This window comes from Felis catus, chromosome B1 (assembly GCF_018350175.1).
Source record: "Felis catus isolate Fca126 chromosome B1, F.catus_Fca126_mat1.0, whole genome shotgun sequence".
In the NCBI taxonomy this organism is placed as follows: domain Eukaryota; kingdom Metazoa; phylum Chordata; class Mammalia; order Carnivora; family Felidae; genus Felis; species Felis catus.
The window spans coordinates 110,500,765-110,527,624 of NC_058371.1; the positions used below are offsets into that span (position 1 = coordinate 110,500,765).

Below are 26,860 nucleotides of genomic sequence, written 5' to 3' on the forward strand. Positions count from 1 at the left end.
TTAACTGTAGAGGCCACTTTTGGGCAACCAACTTGAACAATGAAAGCTGAGTAAGGTCGACGGGCCCTAGTAAGCCCCAACTCCCAATGGGCTGAATACAAACAGGTCCATTAGACAACGCACTTGAAAATATCCATAAGCCCTAGCTAAACATTGGGTTACTTACACCTGCACACAGGTACCAGTCCTCACCTTCCCCTTTAACTACAGCCCCCCACCACTACCTCATGGCAGACAGCCTCTGCTTTGCTGTCCTGCACGCCATTCCCTTGCAGTGTATTCAATAAACTTCTGTCTCTTGTTCTGCCTTGGGTGAATTCTTTTACCACTCATGCTGCCAGCCACGACCTCATCAAGTCGCCCACATTTGGTGGCCCCCATCTGATCTAGAGACCCCACATTAACAAAGGGTTTTCAGGGTAAATAATAATGACTCAAAACTACTTGCCTTATAGCCACTTTTGTAAGTTATTATTGGATACTAAATTTTTTAATATTTGTTTTTGAGAGAGAGAGAGACAGAGAGAGACAGAGAGAGAGACAGAGCGTGAGTCGGGAAGGGGCAGAGAGAGAGGGAGACACAGAATCCGAAGCAGACTCCAGGATCTGAGTTGTCAGCATAGATCCCAACACGGGACTCAAATTCAAGAACCTCGAGATCATGACTGATCCGAAGTCAGATGCTTAACTGACTGAGCCACACAGGTACCCCTATTATTGGATACTAATATGCTTATCACATAATTAAATTCTTTGAACAAGATATAAATATTATCACAGCCTTTCATATCAATAATTTTTATATAAGCCATCTTAACATCTTAATTTTTGGCTCATTTATGACTTAATTTTAATTTCTTGGACAAAACAATTTAATAAATTTTATCAAAAGATAGAAAATTAATTTGAGGATTTTCTTACTTTTAAAATTATTTGTAGGTTTTTAGTAGTAAAAATTGAAGTTTTCCTTAAAGTAAACCACATTGTTGTTTTATTTTAAGACTTTGGATCAAAAGGAATGATGAATTCATATTGTCCAAAAAAATCGAGTTTTGAGGTAACAGATGGTGAGTTTAAAAATAATACGTTTTCCCAAAGCATTCTATAATAAGTATGTATCAAATTTATAATGAAAGAAAAACAAAAAATAGCATAACATGAAAAGAAAATTCACAACCTCCTTTATATCAGGGCAAAACTATTCTATTTCTCTACTTCCTGTTGGATCTTCATTTCTCCATGTTCCCAAAATAGTAGCACATCAACTAAACATTGGGGAGGAAGACCTTCCCCTGCCCTATGGTCTTTCTAGCTGGATTTAGAATCAAATCAACATGAGGCAGATTAACAGGAGAAAATCAAATTTTATAGCATACACACGGGGAATCCACACAGAAATGAAATTCCAAGGACAATGAGGCAACATGAAGCTTATATGAGCTAAGGCAAGGGAGAGAAGCCTGAGGATACAAAGGAGAGAAAGCTCATTAGCAAGAAGGTGAAAGGAGGTGTTTGGAAAAACAAGGTTGCCCCACTATGCAGATAAAGTTCTTAGGTAAAGAAGAGTTTCCATTAATAGCTTCTCTTCTAGTTACAGGTTCTCCTTTCCAATGTAAATTTAGCCATTTGAGGGGGAGGCAGAGAGCTTTTCCTGAATCTGCTGGATTTTGATTACTTTTAATTGAAAATCATCTTTATGCCAAAGTGGCCTATCTTGGGGCAGCCTGCCCTGGGCCCCTACAATGGAACATTATATAATGTGTAGCATCTGTTATGTTTCTTGCATATCTTGCAGCAAATTTTTACTGTGATTAACATAAATATTAATGTATATAAGAACCATAGTAAATACCAAACACCTAAAATGATAACCATATTCTCCCAGTAACTATGTTATAGCCATCAACAACACTGAACAATTTTGACTGTCATTCATTTTTAATATTAAATGGATTCAAATTCCATCACAATACAATCTGTATATAAAAGTTTTTCAAATAATTCAAATGTTAATTGTTATTAGGTCCAATTCTGATATACTACTGGATGCAAAACTTACTTCACTGCCTAATGAAAAGGAACTATGTGTTAGGATGTGTTGAAAAACAAGGGCACCTGGGTGGCTCAGTTGGTTAAGTGTCAGACTCTTGATTTCAGCTCAGGTCATGATCTCAGGTTGTGGAATTGAGCCCCACCTTGGGCTCTGCAATGGGCATGCAGCCTGCTTTAGATTCTCTCTCTCCCTCTCCATCCCCCTTCCTCCGCTTGCGTGCACTTCCCACCCCCCCAAAAAAGGATGCGTTGGAAAACAAAATTAAATGTGGCTTATGTTCTCTAAAAGTAGTTACCAGCATCTATTAATGACACAGCATATGTATAATGTTGTTATGAATCTGTCCTTTAAAGAATCAGCTACATGACAAATATGTATATATTACCTTTACTTTTATTATTGATGAAGAAGATTAAGGTATTTGAAAATTCTATGTAGGTAGAGTCTATCGTTTTCAATTCCCTCGTCTAACCAAGTCCAAGCAGCTCTAGTGGTAAGAGGTTTTCTTTATTTCTACCTTGATTTTCCAACAACTATGATTTAGGTTCCTAAGAAGCTCCCAGAATAAGATAAAATCTTTTTTTTTTCAAATGTGCACCCTTATGTATGCCTGTCTCCAATACTCTACAGCTCTACCCTGTTCCTTTACATTCAAGAAAACTGTGATCATCAGATCAAGCATCTCCTAGTTTGAGGATTCCCCTCTACAACCATCTTAACAGATGGCTAACTAGCTTCTATTTAAATACTCCAAACATAGTATTGTCCTATTTTGTTTGTGTCTCCCTAAAATTTATATGCCAAAGCCCTAACCCCAGTGTGACTATATGTGAAGAAAGGCTGCTATGTAAGTGATTATGTTCAATAAGTTCATGAGGGTGGGACCCTGGTCCAATAGGATTGGTGTCCTTATAAGAGACACCACAGCACTTGCAATCATTCATGTGTTCTCTCTCTCTTTCTACATATATGTGCTGAGAAAAGACATGTGCATATGCATATGAGGACAGCAAAAAGACAACCACCTGAAAGCCAGGAAAAGAGATCTCACTAGAAACTAAATCAGTGGAAACCTTGATCTTGATCTCCAGGACTATGAAAGAAATACATTTCTCTTGTCTAACCCACCTAGCCTATCATTGTTTGTTCTGGCAGCCCAAGATGACTAATACAGCCTGCGCCACAAAGTAGCCAGTTCCACTCTCAAACAACTCTTAACTGTTAGAAAGTTCTTATTTTAAGAAAATCTGCTTTCTGCAGGTCTACCCAATAATCTAACTTCCACCTTCTGGAGCTATATGGTATAAATTTATCTCCTTCTTTCAATTAAAAATAAAAATTACATGAAGAGACCCAGATATTTTAAGAATTCTTCCCTGTTAGGCCCTGACTTTCTTAGAAATGTCCCAATTTGTCAAGACTCTCTTTAAAATGTGGCAGCTAGAAAGACTTCTCAAATACTCTGTAAATATGAATATTTGCTAAATTAGTCCTAAAGGGTAGCATTTTCCTGAGGAAAAGCTACTTTTTTTTATCTGCACACCCTTAAAAATCCTTAAGAGGAAGGAAACAGTCAACAAGATCATCTATCTATGAAGAAAAACCTTCTATAATCCCCCCTTACCCTGATGGAAATCTAGTGAGCTGGCTCAGAAATCAACAAGGTAGGGGTGCCCAGGTGGCTCAGTTGGTTAAGCATCTAACTTAAGCACAGGTCAGGATCTCATGGTTGGTAAGTTTGAGTCCCACATCAGGCTCTCTGCTGTTAGCACAGAGCCCAGTTGGATCCTCTGTCCCCCTCTCTCTCTGCCCCCCACCCCAGCTTTTGTGTGCTCATGCACATGCGCTCGCTCGCTCTCTCTCTCTCTCTCTCTCTCTCAAAAATAAATAAATATTTTTAAAAAAAGAAATCAACAAGGTAGACTTCAAGATCAATTTCACGAAGATAAATGAGTACATCATCAAGGACAGATTACTTACCTCAAGGTCACTGTGGACAAAGAATTCATTCTTCCTTCTTACAAGTACAAGTTCATTTATATTTTATCATCTTGCTGATGTCCAAAATGTCTAAATGAGTTTTCTCTTATTCATTTTCTTTTTTTCCAGAGAGACAAACTAGGTAGCCCAACACACATTTACACAAGCTATCTCTACTATATTAGAAGAGCAAATAAGCCTAATTCTTTGCTGTCTAGGGGATTCTTTTTTTTTTTTTTTAATGTTTTATTTATTTGAGAGAGAGAGAGAGAGCAGGGGATGAGTTGAGAGAGAGGGAGACACAGAATCTGAAGCAGGTCCCAGGCTCCGAGCTGTCAGCACAGAACCCGACTCAGGGCTCCAACTTGTGAACTACGAGATCATCACCTGAGCAGAAGTTGGATGCTTAACCAACTGAGCCATCACACCCCATGGGAATTCTTTAATGAACCCCTTGCTGTCACCATCTTGAAACTCTCTGGTGTTGCTTCCAAGGATCAAAGAGAGGGAGATTTTTGCCTTCAAGCCCTGCACCTTTTGGTTCATGTCCTCTTATTTTATTTCTTTTTCTTATTCCAGCTGTTGTGCCTACCTTGTAAATATGTCACATCTGAATTGCCAGAAGAAAATTACTTTTAATACCAACTGCTAATGGTCCATAACACAGAGATAAAAAGCACAGATCCACTAGAGTATAACAGACCTAAGGGGATACAAACCACATACACCTGAGGTAAATCACTGGTAAGATGCCAACCATTCAGTGATCATTGCTGTCCTTGTTAGTCCACATTGCTTCTCCCCTCAACCCCAAGACCAGCATAAATTCAACTCTAAATTTAATAAGTGTAATTATTTCTATATTTGCATTCCTATAACCTGTTGAAAAAGTCTTTCCTTTCTAGGTCCTTCCTCACCTCCTTGGTCCCAAATCATAACCATTTCCCTGACAGCCATCTTACTTACTAACTTCGAAGGTATGCTCAGTGCTCTTCCTTTAAGGATCCCCAATGATTTAGTCATCAAGTATCATTTTAGCTAATTCTCCATTTTGATCTTCCTAGTCTGGATGTCTTTGTCTCACCTTCTTCTTCTAATAGATGTTGTAGTCTTCTAACAATTGAGGATTTTCTAGTGAGCTGTGAGCCCCAGGCTTCAGCTCATTTAAAATTAGGGGTTTTCACGCCTGGGTGGCTCAGTTATAGTTAAGTGTCTGACTCTTGATTTTGGCTCAGGTCATAATCCCAGGGTCATGGGATCAAGCCCTGCATCAGGCTCCAAGTTGGGCAAGGAGACTGGTGGATTCTCTCTTCCTCTTCCTCTGCCCCTCTCCCCCACTTGCTCATGTACTTTCTCTGTCTCTCTCTCTAATAAAAATAAGTAAATAAATAATATAAAAAATAAATAAATGAATAAAAATTAAATTGAGGGTTTTCTTCAAGTCTGTTCTGATCTTTTTCTGAACCTGCCGTCTTACCACAATAGAGTCGACCCCTGAACACCACAAGGATGAGGGGCACCCACATCCCCGAATATAACTTTTGACTCCCTAAACTTTAAGTACTAATAGCCTACTGTTGACTAGAAGTCTTAACTATGATTATATAACATAAACAGTCAATTAACACATATTTTGTGTTATATGTATTATATACTGCATTCTTGCAATAAAGTAAACTAGAAAAAAGAAAATGTTATTTAAAAAATCTTAAAGAAAAGAAAGCACATTTACAGTACTGAACTATACAAAATCTGAATATAAGTGGACCCATGCCATTCATACTCATGTTGTTCAAGGGTCAACTCTATAATAACTATATCCAATCAGTGGCCACTTCCTGTGAAGAATAGAGTAACACCACTGTCATGGGCAGGCAGTTTCAGCTGAAGGATGAAAGTTTCTGTGTGACTCTGGGACTATCATATACAGAACATGTCTCAGGTATTTCCACTGCTCTCCCTTTGTTGATATATGTTCTCTTATCCATAGGGTTTTCTCTATGAATTCATACATATTTTGATTCTACTCAGATAAAATAGTAATAAATTAAGCAAATCCTGCCTCAAATAGTGCAGTCTGTTGACATATTCCATCTATGATCTTTTAATGGATCACTACTGAGGGCATATCATGTGCTAATATTATTTCTTAACTATTAAGCTTACATCAGTATGTATCATCTTTTTAAAAGATTGCCTTTATTTTACATTTGCTAAAGTTTATTTCATTTTAGAAAGTGAGAGACAGAGTGGGTGAGGGGGCGGAGAGAGAGAGGGAGAGAGAGAACCCCAAGCTCTGTACTATCAGTGTGGAGCCTGACATGGGGCTGGCTGTCACAAATCATGAGATCATGACCTGAGCTGAAATCAAAAGTCAGATGCTTAACCAACTTAGCCACCCAGGCACTCCATATATTGAATCATCTGAGTGTAAACTCTCTGAGGGAAAGGGCCATCTCTGTGTGTCTTTATTTTCCCCAAAATGTTTAGGGCATGGATCCTATGTACTAGGTTATGATTCAGTGCCTTTTGCCTATTTTTAAAAATCACATTCGTTTCTAAAGAAACGGTATTATATATACCCAATTCCAGTAAAGTAGTACTCTCACTAAAAAGTCATTGCATATAGAGTCTCTCTCTCTCTCTCTCTCTCTCTCTCTCTCTCAAACAAAATAAACTTTAGAAAATGTAAAATAAAGGAAATCTTTTAAAAAGATGATTCAATATGTAAGTTTAATACTTTACAAATAATATTAGCACATATATGCCCTCAGTAGTGATCCATTAAAAGATCATAGATGGAATATGTCAACAGACTGCACTATTTGAGGCAGGATTTGATTAACTTATTACTATTTTATCTGGGTAGAATCAAAATATGAGTGAATTCACTGAGAACACCCTATGGATAAGAGAATAGATATCCATAAAGGGAGAGCAGTGGAAATACCTGAGACATGTTCTGTATATGACAGTCCCAGAGTTACACAGAAACTTTCATTCTTCAGCTGAAACTGCCTGCCCATGACAGTGGTGTTACTCTATTCTTCACAGGAAGTGGCCACTGACTAGACCAGAGTGGGCCTGACCCAAGAGCCCACTTAGCTAAGTTGGCCCACCCAGCTAAGACAAAGTCTAAGTCCTGGGTATTCACAATAAAACCCTTTATCTTCAGGTTATATGAGTGAATTTCTTCCTTGCAACCAAAAAAATAATAATAATAATAACCTAATGTAATATATTTGGGAAGCAAGCAATACACAAGTCTACCCCAAATGAAGGGTTTATCCAGAGGAGTAGCACAAGTTAAGTCTGAAACAGTAGATTAAGATCTTCACATGTTAAAAACTTAAAATCTTCACATGTGGCTATATTATTTTCCTTTTTAATCTAATCTTACTTTAATTTTGCCATTGTGAATTTGGAAACATTTTTAAAAAGAGAGAGAATCTATCAGTCTAGGCTGAAATAAATTAATTTATAAGAGATATATATGACTTGAATGACACAAATAAAAATGTTTGATTTTATACCTATTTTGTCACAGATGACTAAAGGCATTAAAAAGTCTAGTGGTGAGTTGACCTAGTAAGAAGATGTTCTAAATCTTTCTTTTTTCACACACAAAAAAGATATATATCTCCTACTAAGATCAGTACAAAGAAAAGATAACTCCTCTCACCACCATTTTCAATATTGTACTGGAAGTCTTCTAATGCAATAAAACAAGAAAAGGAAATAGAAAGTATACAGATTGGGAGGAAGACAAAAAACGGTCTTTGCTCCCAGATGACAAGATCATCAATGTAGAAAATCCAAAAGATTCAATAAATGAAAGTCCCACAACTCGTAAGTGATTATAGCAAGGCTGCAGGATACAAGATTAACATACAAAAGTCAACTGCTTTCCTGTATACCAACAACAAACAAGCAAAATTTGAAATCAAAAATAATTCTATTTACATTAGCACCCCCCAAAATTACTTAGGTATAAATCTAACAAAATATGTACAAGATCTATATAAGCAAAACTCTGATTAGTAAATACAAAGAACAACTAAATCAGTGAGGAAATATTCCATGTTTATGGATAGGTAGACTCAATATTGTCAAGATGTCAGTTCTTCACAACTTGATATATAGATTCAATGCAATCCCAACCAAAATCCCAGCAAGTCATTTTATAGGTATTGACAATGTGATTTTAAAGTTTATATGAGGGGACAAAAGGCCCAGCATAGCCAACACAATATTGAAGGAAAAGAACAAAACTAGAAGACTGACACCACCCAATTTCAGGATTTACTAGAAATGAGGTAATCAAGAAAGTGTGGTATTAGCAAAAGAGTACACAAATAGATCAATGGAACAGAATAGAGAGGACAGAAATAGATTCACATAAATATAATCAACTGATCTTTTGCAAAGGGGCAAAGGCAATACAATGGAACAAAGATAGTCTCTTCAACAAACAGTGGTAGAGCAACTGAAATCCATGTACAGAAAAGTATGGATCTATACAGAGCTTACACTCTTCAGAAAAATTGACTCTAAATGGATCATAAACCTGAATGTAAAATACAAAAACTATAAAACTCCTAGAAGATAATACAAGAGAAAACCTAGATTATCTTGGGTGTGAAAATGCCTTTTGAGATGCAATACCAAAGGCACAATCATTGAAATAAATAATTGATAAACTGTACTTCATTAAAATTTAAAACTTCTGCTCTGCCAAAAAGAGACAAGGCACAGCCTGGAAAAAAAAAATGTTTGCAAAAGACATATCTGATGAAGGGCAGTTAAACAAAATACAAAAAGAACTATTAAAACTCAACAATAAGAAAACAAACAACCAGATTTTAAAAATGGGCCATCTATTCCTGAAATCATTATTACACTATATGTTAACTATCTTGGATTTAAATTTAAAAAAAAATAAAAATAAAAAAATTAAATAAATAATTTTTTTTAAATGGGCCAAAGACTTTAACAGACATCAAAGAAGATAAGTGGATGGCAAATGAACATATGAAAAGATGTTCCACTGCACATCTCATCAAGGAATGCAAATTAAAACAATGAGATACCACTGCCTGCCTATTAGAATGGTCAAAATCTGGAAAGCTGACAACACCAAATGCTGGCAAAGGTGTGGGACAATAGGAATTCTAATTCATTGCTGTTGGGAATGCAAACTGGTACAGCGACTCTGAAAGACAGTTTAGCAGTTTCTTACAAAATTAAACATACTCTTACTATACAATCAAGCAACTGTGCTCCTTGGCATTCAGCCAAAAAAGCTGAAAAAAAGTCCATACAAAAAAGCTTGCACATTAATATGTATAGCAGCCTTATTTGTAACTGCCAAAACTTGGAAGTAACCAAGATGTCCTTCAGTAGGTGAATAGGTAAATAAACTGTGGTGCATTCAGACAATGAAATATTACTCAGTACTTAAAAAAAAATGAGCTACTGGGGTGCCTGGGTGGCTTTGTCGGTTAAGCGTCTGACTTCAAGCCCTGTGTTGGGCTCTGTGCTGACAGCTTGGAGCCTGGAGCCTGCTTCGGGTTCTGTGTCTCCCTCTCTCACTCTTCAACTCCCACACTCATGCTCTGTCTCTCAAGAATGAACAAACGTTAAAAAAAAATTTTTTTTTAATGAGCTATCAAGCCAAGACAAGACATGGAGGAATTTTATATGAACTGCTAAGTGAAAGAAGCCAATCTGAAAAGGCTATACATATAGTAGAATTCTAACTATATGACATCCTGGAAAAGGCAAAAATATAGAGATAGTAAAAAATAATCAGTGGTTGCTAAAGACAAGGTGATGGGGAGGAATGAGTAGACAAAACACACAAGATCTTTAGGGCAGTGAAAATACTCTGTATGAAATTATAATGATGGATAATGTAATTATACATTTGTCCAAACCCATAGAATTAGAATGTACTGAGCCTGGGTGGCTCAGTCGGTTAAGTGGCCGACTTCGGCTCAGGTCATGATCTCATGCTCCGTGAGTTCGAGCCCCACATCGGGCTCTGTGCTGATAGCTCAGAGCCTGGAGCCTGCTTCTGTTTCTGTGTCTCCCTCTCTCTCTGCCCCTCCCCCATTCGCACTCTGTCTCTTCCCTGCCTTTCAAAAATGAATAAATGTTAAAAAAAAATTTTTTAAAAACAAAAAGAATTAGAATGTACAACACTAAGAGTGAACCCTAAGGTAAACTATGGACTTTGGGTGATTATGATCTGTCAATATAGGTTCATCCTTGGTAATAAATGTGCCATTCTAGTAAGTGATATTGATAATGGGGAGGCTAGGCACATGTGGGGCAAGGGGTATATGAGAAATCTCTGCGCTTGCCTCTCAATTTTGTTGTGAAACTAAACTGTTCTAAAAAAATAAAGCTTAAAAAAAGTACATCTACACCCACACCTCATATTGTCATATTTTTTTTTCACACAGTGAAGAATAGATTTGGCAAGCTAAAATATTTTGGTCAACATTATAAAGTTTACAGGATATCTCAAAGACTGATTTTCTTGCAGTTGAATTTAAACGTTAAAGGCTTTATGGTTCCGATTGTTAATGTATGATAATAGGGTCTCCTTTAATATGGATTTTTAAAGCTAAGCATAAGCAGCAAGAAAGCCTAAAGGAATAAGATGCTAAAATTTTTTTCTTTAGTTAGTATGCTTTAAACATTTTAACTGTAATCCTTTTATTAAAATATCTTCCTTGGCTCTCTCTGAAGTGAAGGCTGAGATAAACACTGAAACCTTTTTACAAAACCAGCTTACTATTCAGAATAGGAAAGCAAACATCCAGTTTTCCAAGATGGTCTCAACCAAGAATCTACCCACAATGCAAGAACATTGACCAATGAGGATTGCTAAGGTTGGAATAAGAAATAAGCTTATGCACATATGGTAACAATTCATTTCCCAAAGTCATTCCAGCACCTATTACCTCTTTATACAAATGTGTATATATACCAATAGCACAAGGGCCACTGCAACTGGGCAGAGAATATTCATCCTGCATGCCCAGTATTTATCACTGAACCTCAGGCTTCCCTTCACATTTTCAGGTTTTAGGTGAGAGTCACTACTGCCAAGAGTCTTGCCATTGACAGTCACCAGGAAGGTTGTTCATAATCCACGCTGAGGCAAAAAAGACATATTAGGGATCAAGGAGAGGTAGCAAAAGAAGCATAGGAGAGCGGACAGTCAAAAAGGATAAATATCCCCACCAACAATACAGAAGAACAAACTTTACCATCATCTCTATCCTCAGCCCACAGACCCTTGAAGAAGGATTTTTCTCCAGAGCAAGCAGCTATGCTCCCAAAGCTACATCAAAGTAATTTACTTTAAGATTAATTTTTTATTATTTTAAAGACTCCCTCTCTTCCCGTAATTCTGGTTCTTTCTTGTTTTATTTTATTTGCCACAGTGTCAAACTGAGTAAACATTTTCCAACTCAACCACATTTTCTGCTTTGCCTATCTATGCACATTTTCAAATGCTCTTAAGGGGAGGTATACTTTTCCGGAAGAACAGATGAAATGTAGTCTGTCACGAATATCGGTGAGAACCATCTGGAATCCAGTCAGGGAGGACCAAATAAAATTCAATCAAATATGTCCTAGAAGCTCAAGAAGATTAGTGTGGCATTTTTACCTACTAATTTTAAAGTTTATAAATTGCCATTGTTGATAGAAGTTTATTCTTTTAACAAACTTTTAAAGTTTATACTTTTTTTAATGTTTATTTATTTTTTTGAGACAGAGAGACAGAGCATTAGTGGGGGAGGGGCAGAGAGAGAGGGAGACAGAATCTGAAGCAGACTCCAGGCTCTGAGCTGTCAGCACAGAGCTGGACGCGGTTCTCAAACTCACAGACCGTGAGATCATGACCTGAGCTGGACGCTTAACCGACTGAGCCACCTAGGCGCCCCTAACGTTTATTCTTTAAACTCATACAAGTATGTCATATACATTTGTAGGATCATTGTTTATCATAACAAAAGATTGGAAACAACCTAAATATCCATCTGTTGGGAACTGGTTAAATAAATTCGTTTACTCATACAATGAATGAATACTTCGCAGTTAGTTAATAGGAATGAGATAGATCTGTATTTCTGCTATGGAAAACTTTCCAAAGAATAGTAAGTGAAAGTGAAAATAAAATGTTTAGGTTTTGTTTGTGTATTTTTATTATTGTATACTATGCCAGAATGAGTATACCATATATATACCATATATATGAGTATATTTATAAACATATCAACATAAATACATCTTATAAACATAAGGTGAGAGCAAAAAGCAAATTGTTAAAATGCTAATAGGATGATATCATTTATATAAAATTTTAAAACATGAGAAACAATACTATGCACCATTAGGAACAGATACACGTGAAATAAAACTACAAAGAAATGAGTGGGAATGACGGTAGTTATTATCTGGGGACTCAGAGCAAGATGTAATTAGGAAGAAGTATCGAGGTCAACCACATGATGTTGCCAATGTGCCACCATTTTTGACCTATAAAAACAATATCACATGATTCAACCTATAATATAAGTAGTCATCGGCTATGTTAAAAGGTTTTATTTCCTTATTTCCTTATTTATTTATTTATTTATTTATTTATTTATTTATTTATTTATTTATTTATTTATTTTGAGAGAAAGAGATAGAATGCATGCAGGGGAAGAACAGAGAAAGAGGGAGAGAGAGAGAATCCCAAGCAGGCTGCCCACTGACAGCACAGAGCCCAATGTGGGGCTGGAACTCACAAACCATGAGATCATGACCTGAAATCAAGAGTCAGACGCTTAACTGACTGAGCCACCCAGGCGCCCCTTATTTCCTTTTTTTTTTTAAGTTTATTTATTTATTTTGAGAGAGAGAGATAAAGAAAGGGCAAGCAGGGGAGGGGCAGAAAAAGAGGAAGAGAAAGAATCCCAAGCAGGCTCCGCACTGTCACTCGAACACATGAACCGTGAGATCATGATGTGAACCGAAATCAAGAGTCAGAGGCTCAACTAACTGAGACACCAGGCATCTCAAAAGGTTTTATTTCTTAAGCTAGGAGGCAAATATTCACAGAAACCCATATGGCTCTACCACTATTGAGCTCTGTGACCCTAGACAAGTTACTTAACCTAATTTTTTCATCTGTGAAATGAGGATAATAACAATACATTTCTCACAGGGACACAAGATCAAATAAGTTAATATATGCAAAGCACTTAATGCCTCACACATGAGTAAGCACTATTTAATTTAGCTACTATTATTTCACAGTTTTTATGCTCAGAATATTTCATGAAAATATTTTTTCACTTCTTATTATAGAAAACTATAAGTATAAACAAAAGCAGGGAGACTAGTATAATAAACATAGATGTACCAATCATTTTGCTTTAATAATTAGCAAATCATGGCCAGTTACATTTCCCCTCTACCCCATCCCCGTCCCAAAAACACATATTAGATTATTTCAAAATAATCCTAGATTTCATCCATAAGTATCTCTTTATAGATCTCTAATATATAAGGGTTTTTAAAACCATAACCAAAAATACTATTATCACACTTGAAGAATTAACATTTCTTTAATATTATCAAATATCTAGTCACTACTGAAATCTCCTTCATGAAGACACCTGGCTGGCTTAGTCGGTAGAGCATTTAACTCTTAATCTTGGGCTTGTGAGTTCAAGCCCCACGTTGGGACTAGAGCTTACTTTATAAAAATATTAAAATCTCCTTGCTTATTTTATAAATGCTTATAAGTAAATTTGTGTTGCAGTATTTATAGTATACAGCTTGCTGAATTTTTTACCAAGTGAACCTACCCACATAACCAGCCAGCACCTGGGAGAAGAAATAAAACATTAGGTTTTTTTTTTTTTTTTTGGAGGGGGGAGGGTTGGAGTTTTTAAATAATTTCGTCCAGTCAGGATCCAGGTAAGGTTCCATATCTTACATCTGGCTGACAGTCTCTTACACGGTTATTTTTAACATTTTTTTTAAGTAAGCTATACATACAAGGTGGGACTTGAATTCATAACCCCAAGATCAAGAATCACATGCTCTACCGACTAAGACAGCCAGGAGTCCCATTAAGTTTTAAATTAAATTTAAAACAGTGAAAAATACAGGCCTATTTCTGCTTTTTAGCCATTCAGGGGGTTTTCATTATTTTTAAAAGAATATTTAAAACACTATTACCACTGGCAGTGGGAATGGAAGTCAGAAATTCAATAAAGCAAACATTACTTTTCATTTTTTACTCTTCTTTAGCGTTCACCTTTTTACTATATGCACATATTAGATTTACTTAAATAAAATTTGCCAGTGCAGTCTTTTGAGGCATAGCCATCAATTAACATTTTTTAAAAAGGAAATATCATTGAAAATTAAAAACAGATTGAACTTACGGTCATTAAAGAGTAACAAACACTAAGAGACCTATTCTACAGCTAACTCAATATATAGATTCCCTTTAGAATTCACTTGTTTCGTTCATAATCCCAATTATGTTCTGCCTTAACAACTGTGCTCCTATTACTTGGGTTTCCGGCCCTGGGTCGAAATTGCAGTGAAAGTCTTAATGGTGCACCAGCAATAGAATTTGAAAATCTTTAGTCTGGGATATTGTAGTTCTGCAGCCCTTAATGGCACTGTCCTTGACTGGAGATGCAGAAGCGTATTCATTTCCTGTCAGCCTCTCTGGGGCTAATGGGCTTTTCCAACTGCAGGGTTTTCACTGCTGGCTAATGACTCAGGGCCGGCAAGGGGCTACAGAGCACAGCGCCTTCTCCCGGCTTAGTTCCTGGCAAAAGAAAATCTTGACAGATGCTCTGCAACAAACCGCTCGTTCTGAGAACACAGAGAAGTCAGGCTCCACCATGATTCCTTTTCCTCCATAATCCTACTTTAGGATTCTGTTCAGGTGAAGGCAAGGGTAGACTGTCTGATAAAATAATTGTGAGAAGGTCTGAGACTGAGATATGTATAAATGCTTATGTAAAACAGTCATGTAGAAAGAGCACTCCATCCTCCAGGATCTCGAGAAAAATGCTAAATCTGGTAGTAAAATCTCCCATGCACTTGTGTAATTGAGATAATTATGTGAGTCAATGAGAAGAAAATGAGAAATCTATGTACTATTATACTGCCTTGTCAATAAGAAAAAGGTGACTAATTTTTAAAGAACAAAGCAGAATGATCAAAAAATTGCTTACTCCACATTGATATTACAGGATGTGCACAGCTAGCGAGAGTACGCCAGGACCTCACCAAAAGTGGTTCCCCCAGCATTGAAAAATGGGGGCTGCAGATCACACAACCTGACGGTACAGAAAACTCCCACGGGAGCAGACTTCCATTCCTAACCACTTTGGTACAAACCAGATTTCCCTAGAGGTCCAATTTTATGCAAAGAACAGGCAATTTGAGCTTGCTCGGCAAACTAGAAATCAGTGGCAAGCGCTAGAGCTGTCTGTAAATGATAATGCTGAGAGAAGTTGGAAGTCATTATAAATTCAGTTTCCACCATACAAAAGATTAGCAAACCGACAGATCCAGCTCTAGGCAATAGTGTGCTGGATAGTTGTTCAGTAGTCAGCCATTCCCACATCACACCCCCCACCCTGCGTCCCGAGCACAAACAGGAACATTCTAGCTAGCCATCAGTTGCAGGCTAGTATCCATTCTCAAAGATTTGGTTCCATGGCAGCTATGGCAGGGGGGCCGGCAAGGCACCGGGACCTGCTTCCCAGGAGCTGGACATGATGAGCCCCTTCAGGAGAGGAACTGTGTGTGCTATTTACCTTTCTCCCCGGTCTTTAGGACCTCTAGGGTCTCTGAATCCTCCACAGATGTTTGCTGAAGTTAGTTGATTGTAAGTCATAATATTTTGGGATTTGTGTTTAGTCAGCCCTTGCAGTAGCAGGGTACTGACAAAATTTAACTTCTATATATTTGTGAAACAACTTATCCTTTTGAAAGCACTTTCGTATACACAGTCGGTATCTTTTTAACCACAATTTTGAGAGGGAGCTAAACAGTGGTTATCCTGATTTATAAAAGCCGACCAAGACTACATGGGACACTTCCCTAAAGACACAAAGATTGGTAACAAAGATGGGCCTCAAACTGTGTTACACTACATCCAGTGTGCTTTTCTCCAAACCTCATCTGATGAGCTATCACATTTCAGCAACCAAAGAAAAGAAAAGGGCTGGTGATTTCCACCCTTCCTGGCTCTTCAAGATCTCACTGGTAACAGCAGGATCTTGGTTTCGATTGTGACCAAGATGGAGAACAACTGTCTTGACAATCCCAGAATCAGCTAGGATGAGCTGCCCCAGATGAGCACAGACTTTGATTTCACTTTGTCCTGATGAGAACTGGGGATTGGGAATATTGGTCTGGAAGTAATAAGCCAGATCAGAGGTGACTGAAGGCAGAGATACCAGTCAAATGTCCACAAATTGGTTCTAGAAGAAGAGACTCTTTAGGTAATCTCAAGAGGAAAAAAAAAAATACCTATCACTAAGTGATCTCTGATAGGTGATAGATAGGTAGACATATATCAGACAGATACATGCATATAAATTACAATTTCTCAATTCTGAAAAATGTATCTTTGCACACTTCATGTTTCTGATATGGGGATGCGTTTTCTATTCAACATGCACATTTAACACAATTGGAATTTTATTCCTGACACTAGAGAAGGAGGGAAATATACATACAATTTCTACATACAGCAATCTACATTTCTACAATCTACATGTGAAGAGAATCTACAATTTCATACATACAACTTCTTTGTTTTAATTTGGAACTTTAAGTCAGAGAGTGGTTAACCAAAAAACTAAATTTGATTATCATTTTAAAAATATTGGAGGGGGGGGGCGCCCGGCTGGCTTGGTCAGAGGAGCATGCGACTCTTGATCTTAGGGTTGTGAGCTCAAGTCCCATTTTGGGTGTAGAGATTACTTAAAAAGAAAATCTTTTTTAAAAATTTGATTATCATTTATAGTCTACTCATATTTTTGCCTCACTATATATCATCTCTCTGGGAGCATCTCTGTAATTTCCCAGAACACCTAATATTTCTTCATAATAGTTGAATACAAGTTTGCTACTGAGTATTGTTAAAAGTTATACAGGGGCGCCTGGATGGCGCAGTCGGTTAAGCGCCCGACTTCAGCCAGGTCACGATCTCGCGGTCCGTGAGTTCGAGCCCCGCGTCGGGCTCTGGGCTGATGGCTCAGAGCCTGGAGCCTGTTTCCGATTCTGTGTCTCCCTCTCTCTCTGCCCCTCGCCCGTTCATGCTCTGTCTCTCTCTGTCCCAAAAATAAAAATTAAAAAAAAAAAAATTAAAAAAAAAAAGTTATACACATACAGTTAGCAAAAAAAATTGCCCCATCCAGGTGACTGATGGCTAACAAAATGAAGGAAATGGAGAAAAGCAAAACTATTGAGTATATTTGAGCACTAGCTGCATCCGTCAAACTAAAATATCACCTAAATATCTAAATAGCAAAGAGAATGTTGCCAAAAACCAAATATCTGTTTATGACATTTTAGAAGAAATTTTCTATTATACAAAAAAGAATGTTAATATTTACCTATGTTTTGATTAGAATGATTTTTTAAAAGGGAACAACTTGAAGCAATAGTTAAATAAATTATGATACAACCATAAACTAGAATGCAGGGCTGCCAATAAAAATGAGGTTTCCAGGGAGCCTGGGTGGCTCAGCCCGTTAAGCATCTGACTCTTGATTTCAGCTCAGGTCATGATCTCACGGTTGTGAGATCAAACCCTGAGTCAGCATGGAGCCTGCTTGGGATTCTCTCTCTCCTTCTCCCCCTGCCTCAGTTGTGTGCTTGCTCTCTCTCTCTCTCTCTCTCTCTCTCTCTCTCTCTCAAAAAAAAAAAAAAAATGAGGTTGCCAATGGACATTTAATGACATGGACAAATGTCCCATTATAATATCGAGTGGAAAAGAATGAGATACAAAATTGAATCAATTATTTCATTTTAATTTTCCAAATATTGATGGAGTTCAGAACATGCTACACCCAAATACGGTAACTTGGTATATTGAATACTTAACTGGAAGGAGTTTGAGAAAACAGCAGGTGTAGGAAGGATTCTCTGACCTCCTTGGTCTCCCCTAACACAGGTCCTGAGACTCTAGTGGGAAAGGTGCCCTCCCTTTACCTGGAGGTAAAGAAGAATCTGAATGAACAGGCTTTGCTAAGTCTCCCCCTCTTTACTACCTTTAGCTCATACCCTTTTATTCTATCATGTCTTTCCATGACTATACATTCTTCATCAAATCTCATATAAAAACACTCAGACCCAAGGGTTTCTTCAGGGCTTCATCTCCTTGTGAAGGTTCCTGTGCCACATAAAACTTAAATGTGTATGTATTTTTTCTCTTCTTAATCTTTTGTTAGTCCAATATGCAGGGCCCCAGCAAGCAAACCTAGAGGGTAGTAGGAAAAATAATTTTGCCTCCCCTACAATATACATGAGACTGGAAAGAAATATACCTAAATCTTCGTGGTGGCTATTTCTCAAATATGAGATCATGGACATTTTTTTAAAAAACTAATTTCAATACTTTCAATATTTTTATTAGTAACAGGGCTTTTAAAATTTTTGCTTTGCTGAGCAAGTTCCCCACAATGTGATTTAGCTCATTTGAGTCTTCTGCATGCATATTGCTGGTGAGCTATAGTTTCTCCCCCAAAACAAAACTGTATATGGAAACAATAAAATTAACAAGAATATATTGTCAACACTCACTGAGTTATTTTTGTTACTGATGTTATTTTCACTTTCCTTGTAATAAAAAAAATAAAATCCATTTTAATTTTTTAGGAGCAACTCACAGAAAATCTCAGATTATAAATTTGGCTTGACATTAAAAAAAATTTTTTTAATGTTTATTTATTTTTGAGAGACGAGACAGAGACAGAGTGCGAGTGGAGAAGGGGCAGAGAGGGAGACACAGAATCTAAAGCAGGCTCCAGGCTCTGAGCTGTCAGCACAGAGCCCAACACAGGGCTTGAACCCACAAACCGTGAGATCGTGACCTAAGCTGAAGTTGGACGCTTAACCTACTGAGCCACCCGGGTGCCCCTTGGCTTGACATTTTTATTCCAGGAATGGGACTGGCCACTGAGGCCTGTATAAAGTGGATGAGTCCCAAATGAAAGCCACTTAGGGATTAAACAGAATGAGAGGGATTCTTCCAAAGACGAAATTTCTGGGATTCATAGCATTCTCTGTTTTCTCAGTTCTCTTCTGATACTCCTTATCTAACTGTATACCCAATACGTGCACATTTAATATGCAAAGAAGTGTGCATAATAAGTACATTTAATGTACAATTATTTCTATTACAATGCAAGGACTGTAAGACATGTCTATAGGTATCTCTCACTTAGCGTTTCTTCCTTCACTTCCTTCTTAATCTGGGCACTCTCCAATGCCCCCCCACCCCCACCCAGTTCACTACCTATTTCTTTAGGCTGGTACTTCTCGAAGTGTGGTCAGCAGACCAGCAGCGTCACTAGAAATTTGTTAGAGCTGCCAACTCTTGGGCCTTGCCCAGACTGAATCAGAAACTCTAGGGATGAGCTTACCTGGCTCAGTTGGTAGAGCACTGGACTCTTGATCTTGGCATCATGAGTTCAAGCCCCACATTAGGTATAAAGATAACTTAAAAATAATATCAATCAATCTATACTTGCTGGCTCTGGCCTTTCTTATGAGCTCCAGACTTAAGTTCTCATCTGCCTGCTACATCTCTCTATCTGAATATCCTCAGTGTATCTCAAATCCAACAAAGCAATAAGCTCCTATCTTCCTACCCCTCTCCCTACCACGTATACCCTATAACCTGTCCCTTTTCCTACTGTCCCATCTCAGTTAATACCTAACATTCACCCAGTGTCTTAGCCCAGAAATCTTAAAAATCATTTATAGCAGCACATTCAACAATAGCCAAATTATGGAAAGAGCCCAAATGTCAATCAATTGATGAATGGATTAAGAAGATGTGAGATACACACACACACACACACACACACACACACACACACACAAAATGGAGTACTGCCTGACAGTGAAAAAGAATGAAATCTTGCCATTTGCAACAACATGGACGGAACTGGAGGGTATTATGCTAAGTGAAGTAAGTCAGTCAGAGAAAGATATATGATTTCACTCATATGTGGAATTTGTGAAAACAGATAAACATGGGGGAAGGGAAGGAAAAATAATATAAAAACAGAGTGGGAGGTAAATCATAAGAGACTCAAATACAGAGAACAAACTGAGGATTGATGGGGGTGGGGAAATGGGTTAAATGGGCAATGGGCATTAAGGAGGGCACTTGTTGGGATGAGCACTAGGTGTTATATGTAACTGATGAATCACTGGGTTCTACTCCTGAAGCCAAGACTATACTGTAACTAACTTGAGAATTAAAAAACAACAACAACAACAAAAACATGTGTTTTAGTTTACTTCTCTTATCTGCCCCATCTGGTCACCACGTTCTGACTCTACCTTAGCAACGTCTCTTATGACCTATTCTGCATTCTGACCTTCACTGTTTATGCTGCAGAGAATCAGTACCTATTCACTGCTGGTGGATCCTCACACAAATCTGTCCCCCACACTCCTTCTGGAAAAAACCCACGAGAAGGGAAGAAACTGATGGGAAGACCTTGTTGTATACCAATAAAAATCCTGAGAGTTTCAAAAAATTATTTTCCTGGGGCTCAAGTCTCTTTGTGATGCTGTTTTCCACAAATAGTATTGAGTTCTGTTAAATCTCTTTTCAAAAAACTTCTAAAACCTCCCACTGTCTGGGGCACCTGGCTGGCTAGGTCAGTAGAGCATGTGATTCTTGACCTCGGGCTTGTGAGTTCAAGCTCCACATTGGGTGTAGAGATTTCTTTTTTTAAAAAGATTTTATTGTGGTGCCTGGCTGGCTTGGTCAGAAAAGCATGAAACTCTTGGAGGTATGAGTTTAAGCCCCACTTTGGGTGTAGAGATTACATACATACCTGCATACAAGTCTGCTTTTAAAAGGTCAAATTTCAAAACCCACGTATTCATTCAACAAACATTTCACCTACTATGTGCTGGTGTATCACATCTCGTCAGTTAACCCAAGAGTAAATTAACAAAGATCAGGTGTTCTTCAACATATTATTATTTTAGGGAAGATAATTCTTAATTGCTCAAGATTATTCCAAGTAGAGAAGAACATTTGCAACCCTGGCCACTGGTGAATATTGACCAGTAAGACCCCAGTCACTGTAACAATTGAAAGTATCACACATTCCAGAAGTGCCCCTAGGGGGCAGTATACTCCTGACTGGGAACCACTGAATTCAGGTAAAGATCCAGACCATGACATCCTAGAACTGAGGATTTTAGAGCGGTCAGGCATATCCTGTATAAAAGACATGTCAGAAGTCCCAATAAGGAAAACAAATGGAAAAGGAAAATCTGTTCCAGAAGGCAGAACACAGTGGTATTCAGTACCAGAAGATAAAAGGCAAATAAAGGTTTCAGTGAGTAGAAAAAAATGTTTCAAAAAAGCAAATGATTAAGGACCAACATAGAAAAAAATGCCTGAGGTGACCAGAGGAGCCAGATAAAACAAGCTAATGATAAAATAGAGTTTCCATCTGACAAATTCAAAGGGCCGACATTCTGCAGACAGTTGGTCTTCCCTCTCAACAAGGCAAGGTCATAAAAAAGGGTGGGGCTTGGGGCAGGGAGGACTGTTCTAGATTAAAAGAGACCTAAGAAACAAAACAACTTAATGCAATAAATATGTGGACCTTGCTTGGCTCTTGATTTTAACAAATCAGCTGTCAAAGATAGCTTGGGGACAACTGGAAAAACCTGAACATAGTTTGGATCTTAGATAATATGAAGAACTGTTCATTTTGTTTGATACAGTTATGTAGGAAAATCTTCATATTTTTAGAAATGTATAGGTAAATATTCAGAGGTGAACAACCATCATGTCTCCTTTAAGTACTCTAGAATATTTCACCTAAAAAAAGATGAAGTACATGTGGCAGAATCTTAAAAATTGTTAAAGCTAGAATACTGGGTTAAAGATTCAATTTAGCATCTTAATGAATATTCTCCTTAATTACTTCTTAATTATTTTGTTAAAATATTGCTGGATATATGAATTTTCCCTCGTCTATTCTCTCTTCTTTATGTTAAAAGACTTTTCATAATAAAATGTTAAGAAAACTAGAACTTTATCAGAGAATATTAAAATATATATGCATCCTTTCCTTTTTACAGATGTACAAACTATGTAGGACAAGAAATAAAAGAAAACCATAAGTGATCTTTATTCATGATGACCACGTTTGCCAGGCCCACCAGTCAGGACAACTGATTTAGAGAGGATTGATAGTGGGGTCAGGAAGACCAGTCAGAAGATACATGGGCAAAATCGATGAGAAATATAAAGAACACACAGAAATGGAGCACCTGGGTGGCTCAGTCGGTTAAGCATCTGACTTTGGCTCAGGTCATGATCTCATGGTTCGTGGGTTTGAGCCCCGCATCCAGCTCTGTGCTGACAGCTCGGAGCCTGGAGCCTGCTTTGGATTCTGTGTCTCCCTCTCTCTCTGCCCTCTCCCACTCATGCTCTGTCTTTCTCTGTCTCTCTCAAAAATAAATAAATATTTTTTTAATTAAAAAAAAAAAGGAAATACAGAAGTAACTGGAAAATAAGGAACAAGATTAGAGAGAGACACCAGAAAAGAGATCGATGGGACCAGGAACTTACTGAATATGCAGAGTACGTGACGTCAAAGATTCTGCCAATTTTTAGTGGCTGTATATTGGGAGAACGGTGCGAGAAAAAAATAATTATGAGACCAAGAAGGAGCAAATGTGCAAGTCACGTTGAAATTTAAGTGTGAGTGAGATATTAAAGAGAGATATAGGACAACCACGTGGCACCTCTCACCAAGTAGGCCAATGGAAATGATGTATGCGGATTGCTGAAGAAATGTACGTTGAAACATAGACTTAGGAATATCCCACATGAACATAATAATTATTGGCGGTAAATGAGATCAGTAAGTGTAAGAATGTTGAGCGCCAAATATTGGAATGGAAGAAGCTCTCAGAGCTCCTCAGGGCCTTTAAGGAGAGAGATTCCAAGGGCACAGACAGACACGGAATGTCCTCACAGATCTGCTACCCACCCATGTCCCTAGTCCACCTGCAACCTGCTGTGGCCATACAGCCGTAAGGAACTTTCATCTCAACAAGGCCAAAACTAGACTTATCGGCTTTCCCTACAACAAGACCTGATCTCACATTCTCAGTTTTAGCATTTGGTCTTCTTCAACTGAACGTGCCTGAGGCATGAGAGGCTCCCTTGAGGGAGGCTTCCCTTCCCTCTCTGACTGACATCCAATTAACACCAGGTTCTGAGAAGTCAGTCTATGGAATCCACCTGGTCTCACTATCATGAAGGCAGCTAGCAAATCCAGGCATCTAATATCTCTTACATGTCTACTGTCTCAACATCCTTTTTACTGGGATCCTAGGTCCAGTCTTACCCCCGCAGCCATAGACAGAGAACCTCCCATAACTACAAATTTGACCCTTTTGCTTTCCAATGGCAAACTTATCAGTGGCTTCAAACTGCCTGTGAGATAAAATCCTAAACAACTAATATAACCATTTGGGTTTGGACTCAGCTTCAAGTCTAATGTCTATTAATTTATTTTAGTTCTCAACTTCCTTGGTAGTGGTACTCATTACACCTTACACTAACTGCTTGATTAACTGTCTATCTCATACACTGTGCTAGTTAGTAAACTCGTTGAGAATGGAGACTGACTTTGTCATTCCTAGCATAGCATCCAAGCATAGGCACTCAAAAACTATCACATGGACGGACCGATGGCTATGAAACCTTCCAAACTTAACAACCTCTCTTTATGTTTTAAATGCACATTTGACAGGGCACCTGAGTGGCTCAGTTGGTTAAGCATTGGACTTTGGCTCACATCATGATCTCACAGTTCTTGAGTTTGAGCCCCACATCAGCTCTGTGCTGACACTCCAAAGCCTGCTTAGGATTCTCTCTCCTCTCTCTCTGCCATCCCCCCTTCCCCCCTTCCCCCCCCCCCCCCCCGCTCTCTCTGTCTCTCTCTCTCAAAAACAAATAAACATTAAAAAATAATAAATAAGCATAAGCACTAAGAAACCTTGTTTAAAAAAATGTACATTTGACGTGCCATAACCTCTGTCTAAAAGGTGCTTACATACAGTCCTAATTAAATCTTCAAACTCTTCGACCTTCTTAAACATTTTTTGTGTGTGATTTTCAACTCTGGCATCACTTCCTGAGCTGTCACTGCTCAGTCTGTACTTTCATAGGACTCTAGGTCACAGCCCACATCAGTCTATATCAGTCTATATGGCCCACATCAGTCTATATGGCATTGCAATCATACTGCAATGTCATCAGCTGTTTGTCTTTCTCACACCAGACCCCAAGCTCCTCATTACACGTACTTGTTTTTAAATGTTTTACTAAAGGGGTGCCTGGGTGGCTCATTCAGCTGATCGTCCGACTTTGGCTCAGGTCATGATCTCACGGTTCATGAGTTCAAGCCCCTTGTCTGCTTCAGATTCCGTGTCTCACTCTCTCTCTCTGCCCCTCCCCTGCTCATGCTCTGTCTCTCTCTCTGTCTCAAAAATAAATAAAACCTTAGAAAATAAATAAATGTTTCACTGAAGATTGACATAAAAAGCACAAATAATAATGCAGGGCTTGATGAATTTTCACAGAGTAAACACATTCTTCTAATAAGCACTCAGGTTAAGAAACAATTTTTCAACCTCCAATGACAAGTAGTGCCTCTTGCCTGCTCTGCCTGTCTCTTAATCTTGCTCTCTCTCTCTCTCTCTCTCTCTCTCTCTCACACACACATACACACACACACACACACACACACACACACACACACAACACACACACTAAATGAAAGCCTGAATAAATGACTCAAAGAAGGAACCGTCAAAGGAATGTAATACAATTAAGAGATTGATGTGTCACCAAAAACAAAAGGAAGAGTTTCAAGGAGGAAAGACTTAACAATGCTAAGAATAAAAGAAGGTTAAAAAAATGAAAACATATGAAACAGCTGGTGATTACTGATCTTAAAAAAAAGGAAAGAAGTAATGTCAATAGAGAAAGGCAGAATGCAGGGAGGTGAAGAGTAAGCCATTGATAAGGGAATAGAGATAGTGGATGCGATTTGGGTGATGAAAGGACATGTTGGCAGGATCAAGAAAGGATTTTAAGCAAAACAAAAAGCCTGCATAGTACTATGGTTGACAGCAAGAACTCTGGAGTTATGCTTCTTGGGCTCAAATCTTCACCCTGCCAAATACTAGGAAGTGACTTTGAACACATTACTTCACATCTCTATTCCATCTGGTCCCTTATTTGTATCACGAGGTTCATAGTAATACCTCCCTCATAAAGTTATGAGGATTAAATAAGAGTCTGCTAATAAAAAAAATACCCCGAAAGTGTGAACACTCAATATTTCCTAAGTGTTGAGTGCAAAAGACAGGTAATTTCCGGGGGGGGGGGGGGGGGGGTTAGGGGGAAGACAGCAACGTATGCTGAGAGGCTCTGCCTCAGAAATGTTGGCAGTTATCCTTGCCTTAAGTTAATGAGAAATTATTGTAATAATTCAACACAAGCAAGGTTCTTCGGGCATTCTTAATAGTCAAGTTTGTGTGGAACTCCTGAAATTAGCTTCAGCAGTTGTGTATGGGCTCTCCATTAATGAGACTATGAGCTACTCACTGAATTAACAAGAGTTGAGAGTGGGGTCAAGACCAGATAGAAGATACTGGGAAATACCTCAGTGGGAGAAAAGTTTGGGACTCCCAAGGGAATGATTGCTTTCAGGGAGAATTTCCTGTTTTCCAGGTGGTAGAGCTAGTCAAAGTATAGAAAGAACTCTTAGAATAGTGAACCTTCCCCATTCCAGAAGCTTCTCTGGGTCTGAGTTACTGCAGTGATAACTCTCATAGGCAGACTCAAGTAGGAAAAAGCAGAGGTTTTGCATTGGGCCTGGATCTTAATGGTCATTCCTAAATAAAGTGATAATTGACATAAAATGAGTTTTGAAAAGTATCAAGGGCAATTTATAAAGGAATGAGATCACCCCAGACTCCCCCAACAACAGCTCAAATGAAGACCTAACAGTTATGTAGTGAAAAGAGAAAAGTGCAAAATAAACACTGTTCACAGATTTAGAAAGAAATGTGTAGTGCCTTTCCTGCGGGAGACTAATTCTTTATACTTTCATTTACCTTTCAGGTCTAGTCTCCTTTATGCATTACAGTTCTGAACTCAAGAGCTTGGCAAAATCTTTTAAATCTTTTAGCAGTTGCTAAAAGCCTGGCTGAAATGTCACTTCTGAAAGGCCCTGCATGGCTCTGTCTCCTCACAGCCTAGGAACAATAATAACCTAATTTTTAAAGATTTTTTTTTACCATTTATTTATTTTTGAGAGAGAGAGTGAGCAGGGATGGGATACAGAGAGGGAGACAGAGAATCCAAAGCGGGCTCTTTGCTGACAGCAGACGGCCAGATGCAGGGCTCAAACTCACAAACCATGAGATAATGACCTGAGCCAAAGTCAGACGCTTAACTAACTGAGCCACCTAAAGGTCTTTTAAAGTTAG

General features: G+C 38.2%; 1 protein-coding gene across 1 annotated transcript in view; it reads right to left on the minus strand.

Moving 5' to 3' along the window:
* ANK2 (ankyrin 2) overlaps positions 1 to 26,860 on the minus strand; it is a 671,298-nt gene that overhangs the window by 587,545 nt on the left and 56,893 nt on the right. The window lies entirely within an intron of this gene.